The sequence below is a fragment of the Camponotus floridanus genome, unplaced genomic scaffold (genome assembly GCF_003227725.1).
Source record: "Camponotus floridanus strain SB8 unplaced genomic scaffold, Cflo_v7.5 scaffold30, whole genome shotgun sequence".
Taxonomy (NCBI): Eukaryota; Metazoa; Arthropoda; class Insecta; order Hymenoptera; family Formicidae; genus Camponotus; species Camponotus floridanus.
In genome coordinates this window covers 163,512-179,568 of record NW_020229437.1, presented here as the reverse complement: position 1 = coordinate 179,568, position 16,057 = coordinate 163,512, and the positions used below count along the sequence as shown (strand labels likewise).

At 37.7% G+C, this 16,057-nt stretch overlaps 1 protein-coding gene and 1 long non-coding RNA gene across 6 annotated transcripts in view; one reads left to right on the top strand and one right to left on the bottom strand.

The window, feature by feature from the left end:
* The window catches only part of LOC112638458, a 118,882-nt gene extending 111,006 nt beyond the window's left edge, over positions 1 to 7,876 (bottom strand). For all 4 annotated transcript variants that reach the window (XR_003123008.1, XR_003123007.1, XR_003123009.1 and 1 more), the window contains exon 1: positions 7,656 to 7,876. This is a non-coding gene — a long non-coding RNA (uncharacterized LOC112638458). The remainder of the gene's footprint in view (positions 1 to 7,655) is intronic.
* LOC105247912 (bifunctional heparan sulfate N-deacetylase/N-sulfotransferase) overlaps positions 1 to 16,057 on the top strand; it is a 209,188-nt gene that overhangs the window by 102,879 nt on the left and 90,252 nt on the right. Inside the window, exon 1 of one of the 2 annotated variants that reach the window (XM_011252373.3) lies at positions 8,116 to 8,840. The exons of the other annotated variant lie outside the window; for it this stretch is intronic. The gene's annotated coding sequence lies outside the window, so the exon portion shown is untranslated. Of the gene's footprint in view, positions 1 to 8,115; positions 8,841 to 16,057 lie in introns of those variants that run through there. 2 annotated transcript variants of the gene reach the window in all.

Below are 16,057 nucleotides of genomic sequence, written 5' to 3'. Positions count from 1 at the left end.
TTAGTCCGATTTCTTATCCGGATCTTTGCTCGACTATAAGAAAAACCGCGTTATACCTCGATGCTTTGTACGAAAATAGACGATCCGCGACGAAGAGGGGGTGTTACTTGCAGACATGATTTATAATTTTCGTTAAATGTTGTTTCGGATTGAAATTGAATAATTTGCCGATTCCTTCCTTCGAATTGTTAAAAGAGCGAAAATTAATAACGTTCTACACGTATACTTCTTATTTATGTGTCTGACCTTACGCTTGGAAGTATGATTACGAAAGAAACGAAATGTCAATGAATTCAATGATTTTCAAAAAATAATCCCGTGCAAGGAACGATAAAAAAATTTAAATTTTCCGTAAAGTTTGAAAATGAACGCCCCGAAAAATGAGATATGCTCGTATTTGGCAAACTTTGCACGTACATAGAGAATCCACAAAACGGACGGGAAGAGAGGCAAATGCAGCGCAGATAGTTTCTTCTCGATTTGCACCATTAATTTCTCTTATTTTACAACCGTTTACTTCTTCTCGTATCGTCCCCGCGTACAATATTTTATCCCGAGAAAGCGAGTGTATTCTGCTTTACAATAAGACAATGACGTGTTGAAAATTTCACCATTAACCGTAAGATAATCGCGATATAAAACGCGAAAGAACGATATAAAATATTTCGTTGTTGCCATCATAAACGCTCCAGCATCCCATTTTCCAGTCTCTTGCTAAACGAATGTCATCCTTGCCCGTCTCACTGATGATTCTCACGTTTAAGGTAAGGTATAGCAAGTACCCAGCCTTGTTCCCTCGAATTTCCATCTTTGGCGTACCCTCAAACTCCTCATCCTTAGATTATTTACGCGCGCACCTCCATTCTCGTAGGTCGGGGAGCTATGCGAGCAGCAGAAATACTACTTTCGGAACTTCGAGAACTTCTGACGGAAACCACTACGGGCGCAGTAGAGTGGGAATTTATGGATTTTGTTTGGTACCTTCGTCCCTGACAAGGCTGCGTTTTGATTTACGATCGAACCGTGGTGCGTTATCGGAGACGCGACGATCGTATCATCGAAGAACGAGGGACAGAAGGAAGGCGTACAAGAGAGAGGAGAAAAGAAGGTAGCGCACGGCGTAAAGTTTGCAGAAAGGTGGTTGACGTGCAATCACTTTAGCTGTTTCGCGTTTCGATCTGACCATCTCTTCTCTCGCTCCCTTTTTCTGTATCTTCCCGAGATCGCGCTGCCGCGCGTCGATTTTTCGCCACGTCAGGAACACGATCGACACATGGAGACGCGTCGCGCGTCGCCGGTATCTATCCACCACGCCATACGGAAGATCGAGAGCCTCGAAGAAGCGCGCGCGGAAAGGAGCTTACGGTGCACCCGGCGGGAGACCAATGTGACATGGTGATGCATGAGAAATCCGTTTTGTAATAGAAATCGTTACCGCGACGTATCGACGCAGCCGCGCACAGGACTACCTAGAGCTACGTCTACGGATTTCCGTTCTTCGCCGAGGAATCTCGCAGCTTAACTTGAAATTTGCAACCATGCGCCACCATGCATAAGATGCATCGTATTTTTTGTTTTTTGTTGGATTTCCATAATCTTTCAATTTTCGCCAGAAGTTATTAATTTCCGCCTCCCGGCGAAATCCTGGATTTTATCTATCGTATCAAGTGTTCTGCGCAAGTAAACATTTATCTTATTTAATTCTATTTAACCATCCGTCTCTGTTGCCGATATGATCGATATTAATGTCTGAAATTTTTATACAGGTTTTCGCTTAAAATCGAATTGCCAGTCAAATATTTATTTATTGAAATATTCATGTCATAATGTCTTTTTCTGTATCATAGCAATATCCTAATAGTCATTAAATAAATTGAATTATAACATAATATAAACTTTACGCAATGATTTTTTCCCAAACTGATTTGCAGCTTAAGACTTAGCCATCTACTATTTTTTAAGAGCCCTGTCAACAATCGATCATACGTTTCGTCAGCATGATCCGTAACAGTCCAACCTTCACAGTTAGTTTGTCTCGTCATTGATCTTCACTAACGGCGCGTCAGAGAGACTTAATTAAATCGCATGCTAACTAACATAATCTGTCTCCACTTCCCGATAAGGGGATAGCGATGGTTGAATTGGGGAAGCTGCAGAAACGCTAGGACTGTCAGTTTAAGGTAATTAGTTAATGTTCCATTGCCAGCGGACTTCCAACCCGTCTACAAACGTACACTATATCTATGTACGCTACCATTTCCACTTTCATCCCGCTGTAACCCGCCAGTTAATTTCCAGACAAGGGCGCCGCGAGTCCGTTGATAAATCAGACGCGAGCACATGTACCTACGTCGCAGGATGTATAAACATCCGCGCGACAGTGCTTAATCGATCGGCGCTTAATGACTACAATACGTTTCAGCCGGTGCAGGATAGCATAACTTGCTAGTCGTAAATTGAAGAGCTAACGTCGTACGTTAGACTGGTATGTACCACTCTTCCTCCCGCAGCGAAAGATCCGACAAACGATTATTAATAGCGCCGACGATGAAAACGAGCCGTTTATATGTAGACGATTCGCCGATAAATTTAGGGAGAATGTACAATTTACCACTTCGAGCAAACAAGAATTTGAAACTATCTTGGTATAAAAAAAAATTGATTGGGAAGCATCGGCTTAAAATGATGTTAATCTTAGATTATATTACAATATACATCATGTGATAATTCGGGCTCCTAGAATACTAGAGACTAGTAATTTATTTCAGTAACATCGCAATTATATAATAAATATAAAAAAATCATTTGTAACATGTTTAATATTTTAGCAAAGTGTTGTTGTACATACACCTTTGTATGTCCCTTCTCTAGACTATCAATCAATATTACGAAGTGTTCATCCAGTACGAGATGCTACGCGGACCTTGTATCACGTTAAAGGGCGCATTTAATTAGCACGTACAGTGTCCTTCGATGCGTCAAAGCGTAGCGTGCCTGTTTGATCACACATTTGTGGTATCCACAACAGGTGTGGAACATATCGACTAACGAGTTACTTGTAGGAACAGATTATCATCACCTTAATAGTGACGTTAACCTCTGCATCTAATATCAGAAAATGCTCCCCAATAAAAAAATTAAAAATCGTCAATTTTTAATAACCGGCATAAAAACAATCCATTTTCCTATAATAAAATATGAGAATATCATCTGAATCATACAATCAGGTGTATGAAAGCAACGATATTTTTTCTGCTCGATACTTTTTTTTACTCGAGATTACAAAAACTTTACAAGAATTTATGAGTTATAATCTCATTAAAGAAGATTGCTCCGCGACACGAAGCAAAGTGAGAAAAATTGAATCGCGTGCGTGAGAAACGGAAAAGATGAGAACTCATCCGAGATGAAGCACAGCACTCTGACGCTTCGTCTGCACACACTGTATCCGCGTGCTTTTCGCTTTCCGATAGAGAGAGAGTACCAAGCGCTATGGAATGTCAGCTCAAAAGAGACAAGACAAACAGAAGGACAAGAGAGTTGTCTACTGACAAAGCCGTCAGGCGCCTCCGGTATGAACTATGTACACGATTCGATCGCGGACCGGTTTGACATACCGTTTGAATCCATCGGAGACAGAATTTCATTCTGGATACATATCGTTTCTAGTTTTTACCGATTGCCAGGTACAATGTCATATCGCGCGCGCGAACGGAAAATGCTTTAAAAATGACAAATGAACTTGAGAAATTTTTTATCGGACTCATTCCCGTTTTTATCGTATTATAATTTTTTATCGTACACCATTCCCGTTAATTTTCACGCATAATTTTACACGCGGTATTTGCATAAATTTTTAATATATCAAGACTTTAAGGGAAAATTTTTCATTGTAATAATAACTCGAGATGTGTTTATTTCGAATTTATTCCATTACTATAACCGACTTAATTTAATTACGAATGAACGAATTTTGTTAAGCATCCTTTTCGATACAAAGAGAAGAGCTCTTAGAATCTTCAGCGATAAATTACGGAAGTATATGAAGTGAACTCAAAATCGATACGTCGCTTCGTCGCTTGATAATTTCTATCAATATAGAAAGCAAAGAGAAATATACGAGATGAATTCTATTTTCCATCATTACGCTCGCAGAAACATGATTCTATATCTGAAGAAAGAAAGAATTTCATTTCCTCTCGTAAACTGCAAAGAAGAAAAAATATAATATATACTTGCGCGTACTCGACAAACAATTTTCCTCTGGCAACTATTAAACATAAACAATGCTCAGTCATAATATTAATAGCAACTGAAACATGCTTTAGTAAAACGCAATATCTTTGTAATTTCTTTTCACTAATTCATTCGATTCAAGATTGTTAAAATATTTTCGCATATTTTAATAAATCTGAAATCGCTTCATCTTTAAATTTAACCATATTTTTTTACTGTTGGTACCATCAAAAATTAATTATATTTTCATTAATTTGTAATTTTTTCAAGTAAAAGAAATGTATAAGAAATGTATTTGATTTTACTAATAATAAGTATTTCTTTTTTATATTTCGGTTAAATTTTATAAGATAATACAATAATAAAAATTCATGAAAAATAATTTTTTCAAATATTCCATGAATATTTTATGTGTTATAAAATAATGGAGGTACATAAAATTACGAAAACATTGCCTTTTCTTTTAGTAATTAGAATTCGAAGGATTTGAGAGGGAAAAAGAGAGAGAGGAACAAGCAAAAATGACGTTTGCATCGCAATTTTAATTGGCTATGGCGATAAACGGAGCACTCAGCAAAGTAAGTAGTAACGATTAAAAGTCTAATCGGCTAAAAACTTGTTAACTTTCACGAAATTACCGACATGGGATTTCGTCTTACGTTGAGTGTTACTTCGCATAATAAAAGAGCTTGGAAAAGAGAATGGGAATATATTCTAAGACAGCGAGAGCTGAATTGAAACCAATTGACCGGAAGTGGCGGTTTGTTAAGAAAAAAAAGTTAGACATATATTTTATGATTGTTATTAAAACTATTATTGAATTTTGTATGAATATTTACGTAAAATTATACATATAAAAATATAAAAAGTTGAAATTGTGTAAATATAATTTAAAAAAGTATTTTTTAGAGGATTACATAAGGACGATGATGATTGTAATATCCAAGAACGCTATGCGAATCTTCTCTACGTTGGTATTTTTCGTTCATATGAATTCAAGTACTATGATCTCTCGCCGACGATTCGCATGCTCGAACATGATACTCCGAAATTCAAGAACATAATCCGAATCCCGGGAGCACAATTTGAGACGCAGCAGCTCGTGTTCGCCATAACGCGACGAAGAACGGGGACGCCCGAATTCTCGCACCGGAATAAGATGCTCGGCACTTAGCATCTTACGCTCTGACATTCCTCCGGCCCAAGAGAGCCCTGTAGTCACGGGAGATGTATAGGATGCACGACGGGAGACGCGCGCGAGAGAGGTCGAGGTTTTAGAGAACATCTGCCAGGCAGGTTGATTTCAAGCCGACGATAAAATCTCGAAATATGCAGCCGAGTCCGGCTAGTGTAACCGCGCCAGAATTCATTAGTTAACTCTCAGCGGCTCAGCATTTTCACAGACTTATTTCGTAGCGCGGTCTCGTGTGTCGCGTGTACATGGAATTGCGTTCGTCGAGGAATTCAGAAAAATGCAGGAAAGCTACAATCGCACCGGCTGCATAATAAAGTAAGCGATAGAATTCCTAAGAGCGACACGAAAGTCTGATCCAGCCATGTGCCAAGAAATATTGCATAATATCAACTCAGTGAGAAATTGTGACAATCGTCATTCATATACTTTAACTCTCCAATATTATATCCGGCGATTAAAGACAAAAAGTGACATATACATATGTGAAATTATATTATTTAATAAAAAACACATTATATATTTACGATATGTTCGAATTTAAAATGTCAACGATTATAAATTCACAATTCATACACATACATCTTAAATTAGATACGTAATTATTTAAATGGGAAAATCGAAAAGATATAAAAATATGATTACCTGCATTTAAAAATTCATGAATGCACTTAATAAGGATGACACCTAATTGAAAATCAATTTAACAACGCTCGAATGGATTGGATTTGATTTGGAAATCCAGACTAATTATATTGGATCACTGCCCACACATTTTCTCTACTAAAAGCGTTTATTGATATACATGCGTGGCAAAAGAAATATTGCGGATTTTTATTACGGATTTTTTTTTTTAATTTCGCTTCGATAGATTTTATTTCTCGAAACCGGTAGAAATAAAGAGTAATCAGGCGAACACGATTATTGCTCTCAAAGGGTGTATATCAACACGTGAGGGTTATAGATATAGAAAGTTATCTCGCATTCTCTTTCGACCCAATTCGATCATCTAAAATCTAAAATAATACATGAATAAAACTCGCGCAAAATATAAATACCGATATCAACTAGATAAATAATGCATTGATGAATCTATAAAGTGATTAGTTATTAGAGCTGCTAGAATATTTCATAAAATTATCAAACTTTGAAAATATATCGTTAAGAAAGTTTTAAATCAACTTTGTAGAAAAATTTTCATACATTGAAGATAATTAAATATTTAAATATTGAAAATGAAGGAGTTTCAGCAAACTTTTATCTTCAAAATACAAAAATTGATTATAAAAACTTATTCGGTAAATTTTATATCTATTAATAAAAGACAAAGAGAGAGAGAGAGAGAGAGAGAGAGAGAAATTTAATTACTTGAAGCTTAAACATTTAAAGTCAAAAAATCTAATAAAATTGTGAAAAAAAATAATCGAATTTTCACTGAGGAAAAATACCTTAAAATTTAGGCAATTTAATATTTAAAATATTTACATAATATTCAATTCTTTATTGAATCGCGAAGATATATTTTTTTAGAATAATACCGAGTGTTTACTACAACGTGGTCGCGTCCAGAAAAGAATTTCTTTAATTAAATTTTATATGAATATTTAGAAAACCACTGTACTAACAGGTGTAGAATAAAAATCGTGCTACGGTCGAAGGAGTCTATTGTTTTCCATCCTAATTAAACTTGTACAGAGAACGCACGTCATGCAAATAGATAGCGCGTCGACGCGTGCAAGCTCGATCAAAACGGCGAGTTGACCTCTGGGCGAACTCGTACGCGATAAACTCACATAACTACCTACGCAGTTCTAAGCGATGTATATACGAGAGCAAGTACCGTCGTCCGTCTTTAGCGTCTACGATCCTCTCTCTCATTTGCGACGGCCGCAATCGGCTCGCCGCGAGTGTAAGAGCGTAGTACATCAATATGTGAATCGCGAGGCGATGCATTTGGGCGCGACCGCGTGCCGAGTTTAGCGTACGGCGCATGCGCGCGCATTCCGCTTATTCGCGTCGTTCTCCTTCCGACCGATACACCGTTGGCGAGTCTCTTTATCGTTACAATGACGGTACTCTCTGTCCGACTAGCGCATCTCACTCGTAGTACTCTCGCTCGTGTTCGTCTTTGTCGCGCCATTGCACGTTATCTCTCTCCTTCGTACGCGGCACTAACACAAACTATTTCTCTCCCTCTCTCTCGCACATATACACATACTTCACTTACCTCGCGCCATCTTTGTCTGGTCAACTGCGCACTCGCAGCCTTCTCTCTCGCGATTCCAGCCGCAGTCTCCGTTCCGCTAAACTTGTCACCTGCTCTCGCTCTCGCTCGTCTTCATCTCTCTCCACACAAGCACTATCAGTCTCTCTCTCGTTCGTACCACCACAGGTCACCAGCACAAGACCTTCTCTTTCTCGCACGAACTCTTTCACTACTGCGCAGCAGTGGGGACTGAATCACACTGAAGTTAGCGGCGGTGGGGAAGCCGAGCGGTGGTCGAGTAGAGGGGAGCGAGCAAGGCGGTAGGGAGCGAGGGTGGGGGGACGAGCCGCCGGCCGACAGAGATGGAAGGGTGAGAGAGAGAGAGGGAGAGTGAGGACAGCGGGAGCGAGAAGGAGAGGGAAGCGACTCCTCTAACCGGGCGATGCCACTCAACTGAATCCCCGCTCCGTTCTCGCGGCAGTCTGACGCCGGTCGCGCAGTCAGCATGGTTGGATTTTCGCGCAGTTTTTCACCGGTCCTTCCGTGCTGAGGCTCCGACTTGGTGCTCCACGTAATTCCAGTTGCTCGCAGTCGTGCGTGATATCGGTGCGCGTCGCGTACGTCTCGTCGTGAGCGCGTAAAGTGACGTTTGGCGCAACAATTGAGAGCGACAAGTCCGAGAAACGACGCCAGATGCTTCGACCTAACCTCCAAGCACAAAAACCGCCCCGAGGGAGCACGCTCGCTGCTGCACGGCAACGATAACTCGCATACGTTGCATCAATGTACTACGCATGAATCTCTCTCTTTCTCTCTCTCTCTCTCTCTCTCTCTTTTTCGCGTGTCCCTTCGAATTTCGCGGAATCTGTGATTTCTCGCGACGCGATCGATTTCGTGTGACAACACGGTAAACAAGGAGATAGAAGGAGGGAAAACGAGAAGAAGTCTGAAGTTTCCGCGTATATCGTAGAACTCTTTCGCGGCGCATTTTAGTCGATGATGTGAGAGATTAACGAAGAGAGGAGCGAGAAGAAAAGCGACTCATAAATGACAGTGTAGTGAGAGAGAAACGAAAGGACAGAGAGAAAGTTCTGCTTTTCAAGGCAAACCGTAAATCTGGACCACAGGGGAAAGGAGAAGAAAGATCTTCCCTTCGAAATTCATCGAATCAAATTCGTCGAATTTTATAGAATTTTCTTCGTAACGGTAAGTCCATGAAGTTTGACATAAATATCCTTTGAAAATTCGATCACATCTGTGCGCAATGTAATAGCGTAATAACCTGTTATTGCGTATTTATGGCAAATACGTCGATTCAATGAGACTATAAACATGTATAAATAATGATTATATGTATAAATAACGATTATATGATCGTAAACAAGTCGTTACATTTTTTAAGCAGGATGAATATTACGTTCGATTCACGTAACATTCGTTATCGCCCTGAAAATAATTATCAGAGTATCAGATACTAAAACTAATAAAAAATAGATATGATAGATAAGTCATTTAATCGGCAAATATTATCGTTTCTATATTTATTGCACACATGTGTGGTTAGAATTTTTATATCAGTTTAAACGCTATATCTCGTGATTTTATTTATTGACCGTATAAAATTGGATGTTAAATTGAATATTAAAATACGCATAATGATGTGTTCTTATTTTTCTATAAAAATATTAATTTGTGTATCAAGTAGATTTAGTACTATATACGTATAATGATTATTTTTCTGGAAGAATGAAATATTGACGTACACGCGTACGATCACGCACACAGTTTTAGTTGTTTACATTTGACGGATTACGTTTTTGCGCGTTTTCTTACTTTGACTAAATTGTGTCTATATCAAACATATTCAGTACTACGTATGCACAATAATTCTACATTATTATTTTTAGATTATATAAATATATATATATATATATATATATATTTTTTTTTTTAGGAATTATCTATGTATATAACACACGTACGATCATGCACACAGTTTTAGCTATGTTGTTTACATTTTAGCGGATTACGTATTTTTGCGCATTTTTATTTCGAAACAATAAATCCGTTCGTTTTTTCGTGAATAATTTTTTTATACGTAATATTGTTTATTTTTTTAATTCCACATTTAGCCGAGATTTTAATCGCTCATGCCAGTGAGATTCTCGACGTAGGATAAGGAAAAGTTGATATGATTATTAACCAGACAACTCGCTGACATATTTGCCTTGTAATTCCGATAAGCTCAACAACACAGAAAGATGGCATACTATCATTAAGACACATACTATCATTGCTGTAAATTCTTAGATAACATCGACTTCCACGTCGATTCGAGAAAAAGGTGAATGTGTAATGTTTTTATTCCACGATTTGTTCATGGTATTAATCTGCTACTATTACGCCTCCAGTCGTCTGTCACCATCGCGATGAATTTAGTTAATATGACTTGTGTAATTAAATAATTCAATCGTGTACGTAATAGACATTCTTAGCTTTAAATATTCTTGCAATGGCGGTGTAAGTTTGAATAAAAATTAATTTCGCAGCGCGGTATACATCACGCGCATATTTCATCTCAACCTCGTTCCATGGTATTTGTAGGTGCAAGAGAAATCTCAAACGTCGGAACATTTATAATTTATTTTTAATTACTCATCCGTTGCAATGTTTGCGCAATAATTAAATTATATATCGAAATAAACGAAAACATTAGATATCTCGGGGTTAAAGATAAAAAAAGATAACATTTCAAAGAAAAACAAGCAACTAAAGAAATCGCTTTCTGCTATTAATATTAATTAATTCCGCGTAGCAATGAAAAACAAATGTAGCTCAATACAATGTGAATTGTGCACAAAGTTAGGTAAAAAATTGTTATTTAATTTTCGATAACACAAAAATATACATGATTGCATAAAAATAGGTCATATTTTGTGCGATATAAAATTTATAATTTACACATAATTAGATGACATTAGATGAATATATAAAGTGTATCCTCGTAATGGAACGATTTTCTAGTGACGTGTCATGTCTTTTGTTTTGTTTTAACCGCGGCTAGAACACCTTTTCCGCGCTGGCGAGATCGCCTTTAAACGCTGCTCGCCTTTAATGCGACATCGTACGAACCCTCGTCAGGATCTACACCGCGAGGGTGTAGTAAAAATTCCACGTTTGTAGAGTACTTTTAGTGAGAGGGAAAGAGAGAGGGCACAAGAGGCGAATAGGTTGAAAAAAAATTGAACAAGGGACGTCCGCGCTAAGCAGAATACTCGAAGGCGCTGTTTTTACCTAGACAAAAATGCGGATTTAGCTTGTTTTTCCGTTTCTTCATCTGGTTTAAGTCACACGTACGATTGCGTTTCGTTTTAGCGATTCTACGAAATAGGATTAAAAATCGACGATCCGTAATAAAGGGTAAAACGTGTGCACGAATCGGGATTTGCACGCGAATTTATATAGCGCAACTGTGATTCGACGGATTTAAAAACTTAATCATCAATTTGCAGTTATTTTCCACTTGTACTCAACTTCGGAATTTGAACTATAAACTATATAGAAATTGTGCGCAACAATACACGTGTCAGCGTATATAGATAAAAAAGGTCGCGTCATGATATTGCGACGTTAATATTTATATCGGCATTGAATTATGACGAGCCAAGAGCGACGGTTTTATTTTGCTCGATATAAATCGATCTCCAGAGATTAAGTTTGGAATTGCTACACAATTGTTATTCGATAGAGGTCCAAAGCGGAATTATCGACATTGTCAACATTGTTATCTCGAAATCGGGCGAAATTCGCTGTCTGCGTGGATCGTTATCGAAAATTGTTCCCGTGCGTGAGACAAACTTCGACGCCGCATCTCACGTGCCATTGACTTCGAACATGCCGCGGAATCGCGGAAATTTCGAAAGCGGCGATTCCAAGTAACGACGTGAGCCATTTTCGTGACATTTATCTCGCAACAAGTTCGTGCCAACGTTGGGCATTTCTCGCGACATGCGACACGCCGGGGAGTTCGGATGCAACGCTTCGGGATAATTCGCATCGAGTTAGAAGGCGGAACGAGAGTCGTTCTTTTTCGGGTTTTGATACGAATTACCCGAGTTTGCGCGTATCGTACCCTCAAGATTACCCCTTTTTCACGATCGCCCCCGGGGCGAAGGATGCGCTTCCCGCGTGATGCGAAAAGTTTGAATAGCTTTCGTTACCGGAATTTTCCGGACGATGCTTTGCTACATGCAAATTCGGAGCATTTTCCGCGCGCAAGAGTCTTCAAAGACTTTACGCTAGATACTGCGAGATGAGCTGGAGCCCGCGGGATTTTACCGGCAACGGCGGCAACGAGACACGATATAAGGATCGCTACAACCTATGTTATTCGCATTGATTTATTCCTACCTGTTTCGCGGCACGTATTAGCCACCAATCGAGCGAAACGAGGGAATCCGGATGTACAGTTGATCCCGGTGACCTGTATGCAACGTGATTCTTAAGCAGTCCGAATATCTCGCGTGTTATTAACGATTCATTATGTTTTCCCACGGAAAATCGTGCTCGACTAACATTCAACATTGATACTAATTGTAAGAGTAATGATACAACTTTATGTTGCATGCTTGTGATAACTATATGTTGCATTTTAGGCTATAAATCAGTGGCGTACATTTTATTTAGAAGTTTATGCCATATATACTTTTAGATAAAAAATCTCACTCTTTTTTGTACAACTATTAAAAAGGAAGAAAGAGAATAAATAGTTGTATTATAATTATAAATGCGTGACATTATGTAAAAATTATGACATTCGATGAAAAATCTATATTCAAAGAATAAACCTGTTATATTCAAAGAACAATTGAATTATTAAATTAAAAATGAAAAAAGACTGGATTTGATTAGATATAGATTTGATATCTGTTTAGATTTTATATCTAAAATCAATATTTTTCTATTTATTTCTATGAAATTGATACAATATTAATTAATAAAAAATAAATTAAATGATAATATTATCTAAAATTGATATCAGTCTATCGAAAATAATATTTTAATTTAAAAATAAAATGTTAAAATGTTTTAATGAGGTTAAATTTCAATTAATAATTGCAATCAAGAACCGCTTGACTGAGAATTTGGTACATGATCTGAAAATATATATGGTATAATTGATATATTTGTAAAAATATAATATAATTCTTATAAATTCTTAGCATCACAAAGAATCGTATGTTTATCCCTCAAGAATGTTATTTTCTTTTGTTTCATCTTTTTCTCCATCAATACACGAATTCTTTCTGACAGGAACGATCGAACAAAGAAGTAATCACGCATTACAAATCCGATCGTTGCGTATCATTATGCCTTATTGACTGTGATTAGCGCATCATACGCTGAACTAATTGGCTCGCTGTTGAGCTGCGTCCGCGCTTACATGCAACACGCTTCGTACGTTCGATCAGCTGGCTCGTCAAATCCCGCTACGAGTTATCGGCGCGTCGCGCGCTTATCGGCTTCCGGATTCGCGCACAATAATTGAGCGTATTCCAGTTTGTGCCGCATTAAAACGACGAGCTTAACCCTGCAATAGTACTGCTGGCATTCTGCCGTCGATACTTGCATAATGTCACGATATAGCGACTCCGACGCTATATGTACTTATACATTCATTCGGCCCGACGAGCGTAGGCGATAAACTCCTTCACCGCACCCACGGCATTATCTTAAGTTGGCACCGATATATACGCGAATTCAGCGCGATTGCCCGTTGCACGTTTCCCGTAAATCGATTCTGATGGCTTTGTTCATGTCTATACATCGCTATGAAATACTTTTTTGTTCTTTATTATTTTTATTTTATTTTTATATTTATATACATTAGATATGCGTATATGTACATGCAGTGTATGTATATGTGTGTATAATATAATTCTTAAATTGCTTCTTAAATAGCTTTGTAAGGTAAAGTTTTGTGAATATTATGGAGTTTATGTATTATGAAAAAATATCATTTTTAAGTAGCATAAATATTTAATCATCAAATCAATCAAATTTACACAATATTTATATTTATATGTATTTATATGTATACATATATTCATGTAAACATGAATATGTGTATATATATACGCATACATATGAATATTACATTTGAATTAGAGAAAATAGAGTACATTTATATTCATGTAAATTTTTGATATAAATTGATTCGTATTATTAGATGAAATCCATTTCTACATCGCGCATATTTCTATAAAACATGAAATAATAGCTCGTGCTCTGTTTTATATCCGTCACTTCAATTCATATTCAAATTTCTTTCATTACAAAAAATATAGATCGATTTCTATATATTAAAATAGAAATTGAAATCGAACGACGAATAGAGATTGACACGATGTCAATTAAAATAAATCGTTAATCATACCGTTGTATATATTATCGTGTGTTTCATCATTCTAAAAGACATAAATCTCAAGTGCTCTTTAAAAGTGCCTAGAATGATAAATCAAACGAAAGATCTCTTCGCCTCTATTTCTACTTACGTTAGGCTCCGATCAGCGAGAGAAACTGTATACGCTCCGTAATATCCACACGTCATACGGTATATAATTTTCCAATCGTCAGACATACAGCTCGTTGAAAGAAAGAGGAAAGGGAAGGCTCGCAAAAGGCCTGTTCGCGTGAGGAGCACAAGGACACGTAATTCGAAGGCGCGCGCGATGAAATATCGAGGTTCTATCACGTCAGGTCCGTACGTTTGGTCGGCCCTTTGGAGGTAACCATCTCGCGCTCGCTCGGTCGATCGCCTCTCGATCGGAAAGTAAACGAGTTCCCCAGGCAAGCTCTCGCTTTCGGTCAGGCAAAAGGAACGAAAGAGAAAAAGAACGAGAAACGGGCGAGAAGAAGGCGGCGGCGGAAGAAAAGCTGCAGGAGAAACACGATGGAAGCACGCATACCTCGCGCATGCATCACGACTACCTGCTCGTCCTGGGTTAACTCGATTGCCGTAATGCTTTGTTGATATAACCGTACCATCTGACCAGTGTATGCTCGTCGCATTCTTGGGTTCGTTCACCCAATTAAGGGCGATATTTAAAAGAATAACAGCCTCGCGTGTCAGCCTTGGCTGTGCAATACGAGCTGTTTTTGGGTTCTTGACATTTTGAAAGGTTATCGAGGCTTTCTTATGTGAGGTTCATAAGTCGACGAACCACAACAGTTATGGAAATGTACTGCTAAGGCCGGTTTATGTTATTTTTAGAAGCTTGTAGTGAATATTTGACTTGACGGTCACAGACGACATTCTTGAATTAATTATAACATCTCGAGCCACTCTGATATTTCGTCCTGCACACATAAATTTGTTAATACGTTGATTAATTTGTCGCGGAACTTTATTCAATTCATAAGATATTAATAAACCTGAAATTGATCTCAATTTGTCTAATTGAATGTATATCAGGATATATCAATCAGGATATATAATCTGAAGAAACATTATTATACCTATTAAAATATTATTATTATATTTTCAATTGAGAATTCTGTTTGTAGTACCGAATTAACGAATGAGTCTGATTCGTTATCTCCCGCAGGCAATCTCGGAGGTTGTCGACCTACGAAGGTCTAACGAAAGTAATGTAGCTACTGTTTAAATTTGGAATGCGACGTTCCACCGCGGCTTCGAAATACCACCGGTACATTTTCGCTTCCATGTCATCGGTTCAAATATGAAAGTCAAAGGGACAGACATAATGTTACCATTACATATGAGTATACGTTGACTTTACATTTAAAAGCATTGAAAGGATTGTATCACGAGAACAGTTACAAAAATAATAAAACAATTAAAAAAAATTGCAATTACGAGAAACACTGAAACAAAAGAAACAAAGAATTCGTTTTATATTTAGTGAGATACATACAACTGGAATTTGTAACCTTTTGTCAGCTTTCAAGCGGACATATTTAATACTCTTTTGTGCAATAAACAACGCGCGCGTTATTTGCATTGCTCATTACGCAGCTGCGCTACGCATAATAGAATTGCATACGTAACCGAAGGATGAGTCGACCGATTGAATTGCAGGAAGAGTGGTCGTCTGGGTTATAAATCATAGCCATTGTGTAATTTAATTACGTTTTCGGTAATCGGCAGCTGCAATCGATTGCGCTCGACCGAGTGTAATTTGCAAACCTAATCGCCTGTTGCGGTTTGCGCGTAAGGTATAATACTAGTTTGTCAACTATATTACTATGTTTGATAAAGTTCATGTTAACGTGTCCATTAATGCAAATCGTGCTTCAAATAGAAGGTTGATGCGATGTAGTCGATAAACTTAAATTAAGATTCGTTATTAAAAACTAATCTAATAGTTTAATTCCACTTTCTTTTAGGAAGAAAAATGAAT